This window comes from Erythrolamprus reginae, chromosome 1, assembly GCF_031021105.1.
Source record: "Erythrolamprus reginae isolate rEryReg1 chromosome 1, rEryReg1.hap1, whole genome shotgun sequence".
Taxonomy (NCBI): Eukaryota; Metazoa; Chordata; class Lepidosauria; order Squamata; family Dipsadidae; genus Erythrolamprus; species Erythrolamprus reginae.
In genome coordinates this window covers 402,526,150-402,538,815 of record NC_091950.1, presented here as the reverse complement: position 1 = coordinate 402,538,815, position 12,666 = coordinate 402,526,150, and the positions used below count along the sequence as shown (strand labels likewise).

At 41.4% G+C, this 12,666-nt stretch overlaps 1 protein-coding gene across 1 annotated transcript in view; it reads right to left on the bottom strand.

Moving 5' to 3' along the window:
- The window catches only part of ATP2A3 (ATPase sarcoplasmic/endoplasmic reticulum Ca2+ transporting 3), a 215,013-nt gene that overhangs the window by 188,963 nt on the left and 13,384 nt on the right, over positions 1 to 12,666 (bottom strand). The gene's annotated exons all lie outside the window — the stretch shown is intronic.

Here is a 12,666-nt window from a genome sequence, read left to right as displayed (position 1 = left end):
TCACAGATACACACACACACACACACACACACACACACACACTGGTCTCCCTTCCTTTTCACTTATCAGCAAAAAATATGTCTCTGGCTCTCTCTCTCTCTCCCCCACTCATACATACACAGACAAGCTGAGAGGAAGAGAATCTGTGGCCTAGAGGTTAAAGCTACTGCCTTACAGACAGACTCCCCAGGCTCAGATCCTGGAAAGGATATGCTAGCTGATGAGAGCAAAATAGCTTGAAATACTAGTCTCGCTTCCTTTTCATTATCAGCAAAATACGTGACACAAACACATACACACACTAGAAATCAGCACATGCAACTACATATAAATCTGTCTCTTTTATTTGGGATGATGTGTACTACCCTTAGCCATGCTTTAAGGGAGGGGGGGGGGCTTAGTTTAAAATAAGACAATTTTGTCCCCTGTCCAATTGTCTTTCCTTTCTCTCACTTATCATATATATTCTCTTCCTTTCATATATCCTCTCCTCTAAGTTCACTTTACCCTTATATATATTACTACATGCCTATTTTTCTTCCTATGTACAGTATTGGTGTATTGGACAAATGAATGAATAAATAAATAAATAAATAAATCTGTATTAATAAAGTGAAACAATTGCAGACCAAGATCAAATTTTGGTTATTTCAGGAATACAGAAAATCTCTGGCTCTCTCCCACACACTGGTTTCCTTAATAACTCAGCCTATTATAACTGAGTAGGAAGTCTGGAATGTTATCTCTGCTCTGCTTTATTGACCTGTCTTTGTGTTACTGAATTATTGCCATTTTATACCCTTTATATAGTAAGACTCCCATAAAGGGGCCTTTGCTAATAACAGAAAACTTAAGTTCTTGCTCCAAGGGACTTACATGCTAGAGTTCAACACATGGAAGATGATCATTCCAGTTATATTTATTTTATTTATTTATAGATCGCTTTAATTTATTTTTTAATAAATAACACAAGGTGACACAAATCTCTAATACTCCGTCATCAATCGCAATCCCATGACCATGGGGCACTGCAAATGGCCATAAATATGAGCCAATTCTTGAGTGCCCCAAATAAGGACATGTGACTGCAGGAGGGGACAAACATCGCAATTTGAAAACCAGGTTGCAAAAACCTTTGGGGGAATCCATGCAGAGAGAAACAAATATATTGATACATGTGGCACACATACCCACACTTCACGAATAGTGGCATCCTATGTGTTGGATTTCTATGTTATTTATGTTTTTCAGTGATGTTCTTCACTTCGTCCAGCAGAGCCTGTTCATAGCAAAACGGTGCTTCTATGTTATATTGGCTACAAATACAATGACTCCAATATAAAACTTGTTGTTTTATTTCTTCTTTTATCATTGAACAGGTTTCATATTTACACAAATATTCTGTATTCATCTGCTCTCTATGATGCAGATTCACCAACAGTCAGCATACGAATTCCCAAGAATTCTAATCTTCCAATTGCCAAAACTGACCACATGCCAGTATGCAAATTAGCTCTCTCTCAACATTCTATCCCCCTTTTCCATGCTATATGCCAGTGTTTCCCAACCTTGGCAACTTGAAGATATCTGGACTTCAACTCCCAGAATTCCCCAGCCAGTAAATGCTGCCTGGGGAATTCTGGGAGTTGAAGTCCAAATATCTTCAAATTGCTAAGGTTGGGAAACATTGCTTTATGCTAATACTATGGACTCATCCTCTCCTCCCCCCATGGGCCTGTGGACAGAAAAGAGGGCTAACCTCAAATTAATCTTCCTACTGGGTCTGGATGATAGGAAAGGCCTAGGACAGTACTTCTCAATTATTTTCTGTTATGCCTCCCCACCCCCCAGGAAGAAGTAAACACATCGCTCTCCCTCCCCAACTCTCCACCAGAACAATTGTTTCAAATATTGGCATAATTGTTTCAAATATTGGCACAGTTTCACTGAAAAAACTCAAGCGATTGGGGTATAATGTGTTTAAGTGATGCCTTAATTTATTTGGCTACATGCTGTCCGTTGCCAACATTTTAGACACAGTTAACATACCGGTCTTTCCTCGTCTCCCACTATAGTCACACTATAGTCTCCTATTTCCTCATCTTAGCTTTCAGGGGACTTACGTTTGTCTCATTATCTCCGTCTCTCTCCTCCTTTCTTTTCATCCCTGTTAAATATTTTTCCATGATGTCCCTTAAGGGTTTGTTATCTGCACTTCATATCTCCTGCTCTCTGCTGTGTGCTTTTGTTCAGCACAAAAAACTCCTACTCCCTGCGGCAAAACCCCCCATGTTCCCTGGGGTCATGCCCCCCTGACATTGCTCCGCGCCCCAATATTTGAGAAGCACTGGCCTAGGGGAAGTTATCCTTAGTCAGTTGGGGTGTGATCCTAGAATGACCAGTCTATTGAATTAATTTATCTATTAAATAAATCTACATGGCTGCCCAACTAACACACAATGATTCCAGGTGGCTTAACTCATGAAAAATTTACAACATAAAAGCTTGCTACTGTCATGACTCCAAAGTGGCAACAGATATAATCATTCTAGTTCAGTGGTTCTCAATCTGAGGGTCAGGAACCCTTTGGGGGTCGAATGACCATTTCACAGGGGTCGCTTAAGACCATGGGAAGAGACAAATTTCCCATGGTATTAGGAACTAAAGCGTCTATTCTGGTGCCTTGGAACATATTTTTACAATCTGACCAATCAGGCGTTTACAGTGGGGGTGTCTCTCTGACCCTGCCAATCAGCTTAAAGCTCTGTTGGGAGAATTGGCACTAGACTTATGGTTGGGGGTCACCACAACATGAGGAACTGTATTAATGGGTTGCGGCATTAGAAAGGTTGAGAACCACTGTTCTAGCTATTTGATTGGTTCCATATCAGCCTGGGGTACATAGGCTGCTTGTCAGAAACCCCTCTTTACAAAAATGTAATAAGGAAGTGGCCCAATCGTATCTGTGAAGGAATGGTATTGCATGGGGAGGGAGCCACCATGGTGAAGATCCTACTTCTTGGTCCCAGTAGATTGCATCACACTTGTGTAAGAAGCACTGAGATGCTTTCAGGTTGAAATAATAAATGGCAACCTCAGTTGGGGGCTTCTTTCATGTCCCCAGCAAGAGCTGGAGCAAAGGATGGGAGCTCACCAACCCCACATCATCACTCAGGTCTCAAATATGGACTTGTTAACCTCCAACCCAGCGTCCTAACCATGCGAGCAGGCGGTAGGGAAAGCGAGTAGAATGCTTTGCTGCATAGCTAGAGGTATAACAAGCAGGAAGAGGGAGATTGTGGTCCCGCTGTATAGAGTGCTGGTGAGACCAGATTTGGAATACAGTGGTACCTCATGATACGAACTTAATTGGTTCCAGGAGGAGGTTCGTAAGGTGAAAAGTTCGTAAGACGAAACAATGTTTCCCATAGGAATCAATGTAAAAGCAAATAATGCCTGCAAATCCTTCAGGAAAATCCCAAACTTTAGAAGGGAGGCGAACAGAGGGCAGGGAGGAGCAGCTAAAGGGAGCGAGTGGAAGAAGCAAGGCTAGGCTAAAGGGTGAGTGGGAAGGAAGAAAGGCAAGGGGGGCGCCCCTCCCTTTTCTTTCTTCAAAAGACACCCTTTCAGTGCCTGCGCAAGCACGCTGTTCTCCTACTTTTTTAAATGCAAACTCTTTCCCCCTCCAAGCCGCCCCTCCCTTTTCTTTCTTCAAAAAAGGGGAAAAAAAGAAACCCCTTCATCCCAGCAGCAGCGGTTTGGGTTCATAAGGTGAAAATCGTTCGGAAGAAGAGGCAAAAACATCTTAAACACCGGATTCGTATCTCGAAAAGTTCGTTAGAAGAGGCGTTCGTAAGATGAGGTACCACTGTACTGTGTTCAGTTCTGGAAACCTCATCTACAAAAAGATATTGATAGAATTGAATGGGTCCAAAGACAGGTGACAAAAATGGTGGAAGGTCTTAAGCATAAAACTTATCAGAAAGACACCTGCTCCTCCAACTTGGCATGATGTACCAGTATTTTGAATCAGGTTGGAGACCCCGGCCTTAAATGATCTAAGACAGGGGGGTCCTGAAAAAGCAGCCACAAAGCATGGCTCTTTCTTTCCTGATTCAGAAACCTTCCAAACACTGAAACAAGCAGACTTTTTTTCCCAAAGAAAGAGACTGAAATGGAGGGAGCAGAGAAGTGAATGTTTATGAATCAGACAGTTTAAGTGTGTACATTGGGAGGCTGGCAGGTGGGCGATGTGCAAAAATACAGAGAGTTGAGTTAGATGAGTCAGGAAGTCCTTTCCTTTCCTTCTTTCTTTTTCTTCCTTTCTTCTTTCTTCTCCTTTTTCCTTTTCTTTCCTTTCCTTCTTTCCTTCTTTCCTTTCCTTCTCTTTCCTTCTTTCTTCTCCTCTTTTCTTTCCTTCTTTCCATCCTCTCCTTCTTTCCTTTCCTTTTCTTTGCTTCTTTCTTCTCCTTCTCTTTGCTTTTCTTTTCTTCTTTCTTCTTTCCTTTTCTTCCTCTCCTTTCCTTTTCTTCCTCTCCTTCTTTCCTTTTCTTCCTATCCTTCTTTCCTTTCCTTTTCTTCTTTCCTTTTCTTTCTCTCCTTCTTTTCTTTCCTTCTCTTTCCTTCTTTCTTCTTCTTCTCTTTTCTTTCCTTCTTTCCTTTTCTTCCTATCCTTTCCTTTCCTTTTCTTTTTTCCTTTCTCTCCTTCTTTCCTTTCCTACTTTCTTCTCCTTCTCTGTCCTTTTTTCCTTCTTTCTCTTATCTCTTCTTCTTTCCTTTCCTTCTTTCCTTTTCTTTCTCTTTTCTTGCTTCTTTCTTCTTCTCTTTCCTTTTCTTTCCTTCTTTCATCTCCTCTTCTTTCCTTTCCTCTTCTTCCTTTCCTTCTCTTTCCTCTTCTTTCCTTCTTTCCTCTCCTCTTTTCCTTTCCTTCCCTCCCATCTTCCTACCACTTGACCTTAAATACTTCTAGAAAATAAGGATTTCACCACATCGTAGACCACAGTCTTTTGACCTCTAAGCATGTTGGATTTTTGTTCCCTTGCTCAACATCCCCACAAGGGCCGATCAGCTAATGGGATGTTTTCATAAGCTACAGATCACTACCAGAAACACTTTAAAGCTCTTTTAGCTACAGGTATTAACCCCATATAAAGCAAAACAATTCTCACAAAAATGCATAACTTGCCAAGGATATACTACCATGGACCATACATTATAGCAGGGCAGTACTTCCTTAGATGGAGGATCAACCAGTCAACGTTGTTGGGGATCATACAATATTCTAATAAACCACAATGGAGGGCTCCAGCAACAATGATTAGTCTCTTGTGCTGTTACAAGTCATCATTCTTCAGGGACAGTTTGGGCCATGAAATATTTCAGGCTTTGTATATCTCAGTGCATCTTCTGCCATCTTAACTTAGCTGCCAGTTAGAAAACATGAGATAAAGGAAGTCTGGGGAAAGGAAAATCAACATACAGTTATGCGAGAAGCACATGCTTTCTTCTTAGCAACCGTTTTATCACTTCTTTTAAATAATAAATCTATATCTTGAAAGTTCAACTGCCGAGTCACCAACTCCTTCAAAGTAACGAGATCAGCTTCTAAACTCCTTTTCTCACTGGCAGTGTGGAGGCAATTATTTTTGGGTGACTAAGAGAAATATTGTTTAATTTAAATTTAACTTGAAGTTAACCAAAGCTAAGTCACAGGAGAGAAAACCTGACATCTTGGGAAAAAACTTAAAAGAGGAGATGATGCCCTAGATCAGTGTTTCCCAATCTTAGCAACTTGAAGATATCTGGACTTCAACTCCCAGAATTCCCCAGCCAGGGCAGTGATGGCAAACCTATGGCTCGCGTGCCAACAGATATGAGTCCACATGCCACCTGTGGCACACGTGCCATAGGCTTGCCATCACTGCCCTAGTCCATTTCTTGAACCACTCTGCCACATCTGGCCACACCTCAGCAAAAACTGTTACAGGAAGCCCTCAACTTACAACGGTTCATTCAAATTTACAACTGCGCTGAAAACGGTGAACTTGCGACAACTTTTGACACGTCCATTGCAGCAACCCCATGGTCACATGATCAAAATCCAGACTATGGGCCACTGAGTCATGTTTATGAGGGTTGTATTATCCCAGCGTCAGGTGATCAACTTTTGATGAGCAAAGGCAACAGAGATCCCAGATTCACTTAGCAACCAAATTTTTAATAACTTTTTTTATTGATTTAAAAATATAAAACACACACACACAACATACAACAAGTGCTCAGTGATTTGTGCCCACCACCTGACAACATTCATACCCCTCCACCAGAATGGGGGCATATTTTATATACTATACCATTTTAACTCAAAAGCAATATATCTATTTTCATATTATAAAGTGATTCCAATTTATTTATTCTCGAATTCTACTAACCATATATCCTCTTACCTTGTCCCATCAGTTCCTGCAAATCAGTTTCATTGGCCGAGTTCATCCTCTTGTCCATAATCTCAAACTGAATATGATCCACCATATACCGGTACCAATTTTGTAGTGTCCATGTTGTCGCATCCTTCCAACCCAAGACTATTACCGCCTGAGCGCTTTCTATCACTGCTTCTTTTATTTTTCTACATTCTCCCATCTCGCTCCTTTTAACTAGTATTGCCATTTCCTTTGTAATTGTCCATCGCATATTTAACATCCTACTTAACAACCGTATTATTCATTTAAGAACTGCAGTGATTTACTTAACAACTGCAGCGAGAAAGGTTATAAAATGGGTCCAAACTCCCCACAAATGTCTCAATTAGCAACATAAATTTTGGGCTCAATTGTGGTCATCAGTCAAGGACTACTTGTAACAAGGAGCCTCCCTTCTGAGTAGAAACCGGCAGGCAATGAAAGAGGAAGCAAAACACAGAAGTATCTGCATTTTTTTCCTCTTTTGAGGAATTCTCACCTTGCCTTCAGCTGACAAATAAAGAGCCTTTTATTCCCTTCGTTTTACACCTGTCTGCAAATGAAAGGACGGGCCCAGAGACCGTTTCAGCCCCGTTTTTACATAGAGAGCCTTTGATTCATTCCTGGTTTTGGCAAATTGACGTTTTTTAGGGGAGAGGAGTGGAAAAACCGTAGTCCTCCCTGTTGGATGGAAAGAGAAACACTAAAATCCCAAGCAGACAATCAGGCAGCCTTGCAGCTGAAGGCATCCATCAACTTTGCCTTCCAGTCTCCGGCTACTTCATGCATTGGCTGTTAGGGTTTCTAAGTAATACACCCATCCTGTGTTTCGCTGAAAATAAGACATGTCCTGATAATAAGCCCAACGGGGCTTTTCAGGACAAGCGTTGAAATAAGCCCCCCCAAAAAATAAGCCGCCCCAAAAAACTCCTTGCCTTTCGTAAACTCCTTAAAACCCACCTCTGCCGTCAGGCACGGGGGAACTGAAACATCTCGCCCTTGCCCATGTTGTTCTGGTGTTTGATTGATTGTGTGCTTGTTTTTTATATACATTGGGGTTGTTTTTATGAATTCTTTAGCCTAAAATTGTAATTGGATTGGTGGGTATTGGATTTGTTCACTATGTACTGTTTTGCCATTGTTGTAAGCTGCCCCGAGTCTGCGGAGAGGGGCGGCATATAAATCCAATAAATCTAATCATGTAAATCCAATAAATCTAAAACTACTTTTCGGGGGGGGGGGGGGATATGTCAGAATAAGTTTAATTCTGAAGGTAATATCACAATGCAAGTAAATGGTTTGTAATCATGGGTTTGCTAATTGTACAGCAACCTGATTGGCTGTATGCTATATAAGGAGGAACGCCCTTGCATAGGTGTGGTTTGTTACAGTGGGTGGTTTGTTACAGAGAGTGGTTGGATACAGAGTGGTTTGTAGTTTAGTGGTTAGTGCTTAGTGGTTGCAGTGGTGGATTTAATAAGAGTTATATACTAGCATTGTATGATAGTTTATCTAGAGAAGCAGTTTGATAAAAGAGAAGTAAATATATTTTTACAAGAAAGCCTGCTGCTGTGTTTCATTGAAGACTTCAATTAGATATAGTGGTTAACTATGGCTACTTGGTGGCTTAATTTCCGTGTGCGCAAAACTCTCACTCTGCCCAATAGGTTATGGGTCGAGTAGCTCTCTCTCTCTTTTTTTAAGCCTTGAAGTTTTGGATTTTTTTGATTCCCTCACCTCACCTTCTTCCTTCAGCAGTGACTGTCCTCCTCCTCTTCTTCCTCCTCCTCCTCCCACCCAAAGTCCAAGCTTTTATTTCTTTCCTAATGGGTTTGCACACATTATTTGCATTTACATTGATTCCTATGGGAAAAATTGCTTCTACTTAAGAACTTTCCTACTTAAGAACCTGGTCACGGAACAAATTAAGTTTTTAAGCAGAGGTACCACTGTATATCTATTTACAAATTATAAAGTGATTTCAATTTATTCCTTATATCCTCTTATCTTGTCCCATCACCCCATCAGTTCCCGCAGATCAGTTTCATTGGCCGAATTCATCCTCTTACCCACAATCTCAAATTGAATATGATCCGCCATGTACCGGTACCAGTTTTGTATTGTCCACTTGCGCTCTCTCTCTCTCTCTCTCTCAGGACAGATTCATTGATGCCAAGTGTATCGGTGGTTATTGAAACGGATGTCCATGTGCCGCCTCTATGTTGGTTGAGGCAGGCAGGATTCCCTTGAGTATCATTTGTTGGGGGTCAAGGGAAAGGGAGGGTCTTGCCTTCTCTTTCTGCTCAAGATCCCCAAGGACAATTGATGGGCCACTGTGTGACACAGAATGCTGGACTCGATGGGCTTTGGCCCGAGTCAGCATGGCTCTTATGTTCTTCCGAGAAGCCAAATCAATGTGAGAAGCCAGATTAAGTCAACAACAACATGAGTCATTAACCACCACAGTGGTTCACTTAGCGTGGCAAAAAAAAAGTATGGTAATAATAATTGGCTGCACCTCACTTAAGAATCTTTTTGCTTAGCAACGGAAATTCTTGTGGTTGTAAATTGAGGACTACCTATAAAAGTAGCTTAAAACTTGATTAATCAAAGCAACTGAACAAGTCTGTTTTCCCTTCCAAATGCAAAATAAGATGAAAACCATTCATTACAATCTTGACTTTTGGATCTATTCTGTGTTATTTCCTCTGTACCAAATTAATAAATTTCCTCCAAAGTTTTCTTGTGTCATTTGTGTAGGGGAGGTGGCAGCAGCTTTGTTTTCTCACACAGCCAACAGTTGGGTCCAGGAGTTTGGAGACAATGGAAGAAAATGCCCAGGGCTTCCACAGCCACTGTTCCTATTATTTACAACCGGACCCCGACAGGAACTGGAGCTATTCCCCTATCCCTATGAAATGTGAAAAATCACCACCAACTGGGCTTTCTGCAAAGATCAAGCTCCTATGAGAGCATTAACCAAGCAATGATTTATTTTAGGTTGTCTCCCTTTGCTCTTTGAAAGTTTTCCAAAGATGTAGCCGAATGCGGCCTTCAGTTACTCACTGTAAATTCATGCCATGCTAAAGAAACCTTTCCTCAATTTTATTTTTACAAGCGTGCCAGTAGTTTATAAAAAGGGCTCTGCTTTAACAACATTCATCCATCATCAACAAGCCATCTTTCATTTGGGCTGCTGGGATTACGTAGTGACTGGATGACACAGCAATATAGGCTATGGTTTACTTAACTATGATTTATTGGAAGGACACGACCTGTTAGGAGGTAGTGACTTGGCAACCACGGCCCAGAAAGCCTAAGCAGGGTTAGAGCTGGGTGGTATTTGTTAGATAGATGAGTCTTTCCACTGACAGAACTTAGAAGAGGCTATATATACTTATTCAGTGGTACCTCTACTTGTGAACTTAATTCGTTCTGTGACCAGGTTCTAAGTAGAAAAGTTTGTAAGAAGAAGCAATTTTTCCCATAGGAATCAATGTAAAAGCAAACAATGTGTGTGATTGGGGAAAGCACAGGGAGGGTGGAGGCCCTGTTTCCTCCCAGGAGATTCCTAGAAAGGCCCCACAGAGGCTTCTCCCCACCTTTTCCAACCTTGTTTCCTCCCAGGAGATTCCTAGAGAGGACCCACGGAGGCTTCTCCCCACCTTTTCCCGCCCTGTTTCCTCCCAGGAGATTCCTAGAGAGGACCCACGGAGGCTTCTCCCCACCTTTTCCACCCCTGTTTCCTCCCAGGAGATTCCTAGAGAGGCCCCATGGAGGCTTCTCCCTGCCTTTTCAGGTTACAGTTTCAGGGGAACTGTAGAAAGGAAGTGGAAAATGGTTCTTGAGAAGAGGCAAAAAAAATTTGAACACCCGGTTCTTATCTAGAAAAGTTCGCAAGTAGAGGCGTTCTTAGGTAGAGGAACCACTGTATGTTAATATGTTATGTTTATACTTATAACTTGCTTTCTCATTCATGCTTGACAAACTAAATAAACTAAACTACCACTTCCCTTCTTTCATCTTCTACGGTAACCATCTTATTTTGGCTTCATCAAAGCTATTTGCATATGCTAAATATGACTTGGGTGGAATGGGCCCTTCCCCCAAAAATTTGAAATGAGACTAATATTGACTCAGGTGGAAATTTGTACGTTTCTCCTCCATGAGCAAGTTCTATCCTTGTCTATGTTTGGAGTATCTTTCCTGAATATCAAATACAGTGTTCCCTCGATTTTCGCGGGTTCGAACTTCGCGGAAAGTCTATACCATGCTTTTTCAAAAATATTAATTAAAAAATACTTTGCGGGTTTTTTCTCTATACCATGGTTTTTCCCACTCGATGACGTCATATGTCATTGCCAAACTTTCGTCTGCCTTTAATAAATATTTATTTTAATAAACTTTAATAAAGAAACATGGCGAGTAATAATCTGAATGGTTGCTAAGGGAATGGAAAATTGCAATTTAGGGGTTTAAAGTGTTACGGGAAGGCTTGTGATACTGTTCATAGCCAAAAATAGTGTATTTACTTCCGCATCTCTACTTCGCGGAAATTCGACTTTCGCGGGCGGTCTCGGAACGCATCCCCCGCGAAAAGCGAGGGAACACTGTATTAGCTAAAGTAGATTTTTTTATCTTCTCTAGCTTATCAACTCATTGGTTATACTGGCTGAGGACGATGGGAGTTGTAATCCACTCTTGGAAAGCATCGGATCAGGAAAGTCAACATGAGCAATAGTATTTAGACTTATACCGTATACCACTTCGTAGTGCCTTTACAGCCCTCTCTCTAAGTGGTTTACCGAATCCGCATAATACCCCCAACAATCTGGGTCTTCATTTTACCCACCTTGGAAGGATGGAAGGCTGAATTAACCTTGAGCCGGTGGTGAGATCTGAACTGCTAAACTACAGCTAGCAGTTAGCTGAAGTAGCCTAAAGTGCTGCACTCTAACCAATGCACCACTCCGGCTGGTTCCCTTTCCAGAGGTCTTTAGAAAAATGTGAACTATATTGATCCTGAAAGTAAATTAGGAGCAAGTCCTCTTCTTACCGCACTGTGTATTTGTCTGAATCACTTAAAGCAGTGTTTTTCAACCAGTGTGCCGTGGCACACTAGTGTGCCGCAAGACATGGTCAGGTGTGCCGCGAAGAGGGAAGCTCAGGTTCTGGTCTTGCAACTTTTTGCTGAGAGAGTGAGAGTGAGAAAGAGAGAGAGAAAGAGAGAGAGAGAGAGAAAGAAAGAAAGCAAGAGAGAGAGAGAGAAAGAAAAGAGAGAAAGAGAGAGAAAGCAAGAGTGAGAGAGAAAGAAAGCAAGAAAGAGAGAGAGAGAGAAAAGGAGAGGAAGGGAGAGAGAGAAATGAGCAAAAAGGGAAGAAAAAAGAGAAATGAGAAAATGATTGAGACAGAGAATGAGAGGAAAGAGAGAGAAACAAAAGAGAGAGAGAGAAGTGACTCTTGATTTAAAGCATATGATAAAAAGCACCCAAAAAATAAGAGAGAAAATCCCCCAGCCCTCACCTGTTTTTGGAAATGGTTCAAGAGTGTGTATACACACACACACACAAGGGTGGGGAGGAGACAGGGGTGGAAAAAGAGAGGAGAGTGTCTTAGGGTGTCATTTTGTGTCATTTTGGTTGGTGGTGTGCCCCAGGATTTTGTAAATGTAAAAAATGTGCCGTGGCTCAAAAAAGGTTGAAAATCACTGACTTAAAGTTAGAATTCTACTCAATGCCCCTCCTTTAATTTTTTCTTAACAACGCTGGGTGAGACTTTGTTTCACTTTAAAACAATACAAAAACAATGCAAATATCAACAGCAAAAATAGCAGTGGCCACACAAAAATAAACGTGTTTATCAAAAATCAGCAAGACATTAAACACTGAACACCTGCTTAAATAATTACAGTTTTAGAATTAGTCCGAGCATGAAAATGTCATTTCTTTCATCTGTGGCTCCCTGTATGCTTCACAAATGGATTTATTAGGAGGGCTGTCATCATGTCCTTTTGCCCGAATGATATTCAGGGTGGCTTGCAAAGATGAGCAGGGAGATATTTTCCTGCCCACCAAGACAAACAAGGAAAAGGGATGAGAAGAAAAAGAAGAGAAAGAAGGGAACAACACAACCACAGCTCACATTAGAGAAACATCTTTCAGCTGTGGCGAGGGGGATGTTTGCCCAGGTTCGCCTGGTGCACAAG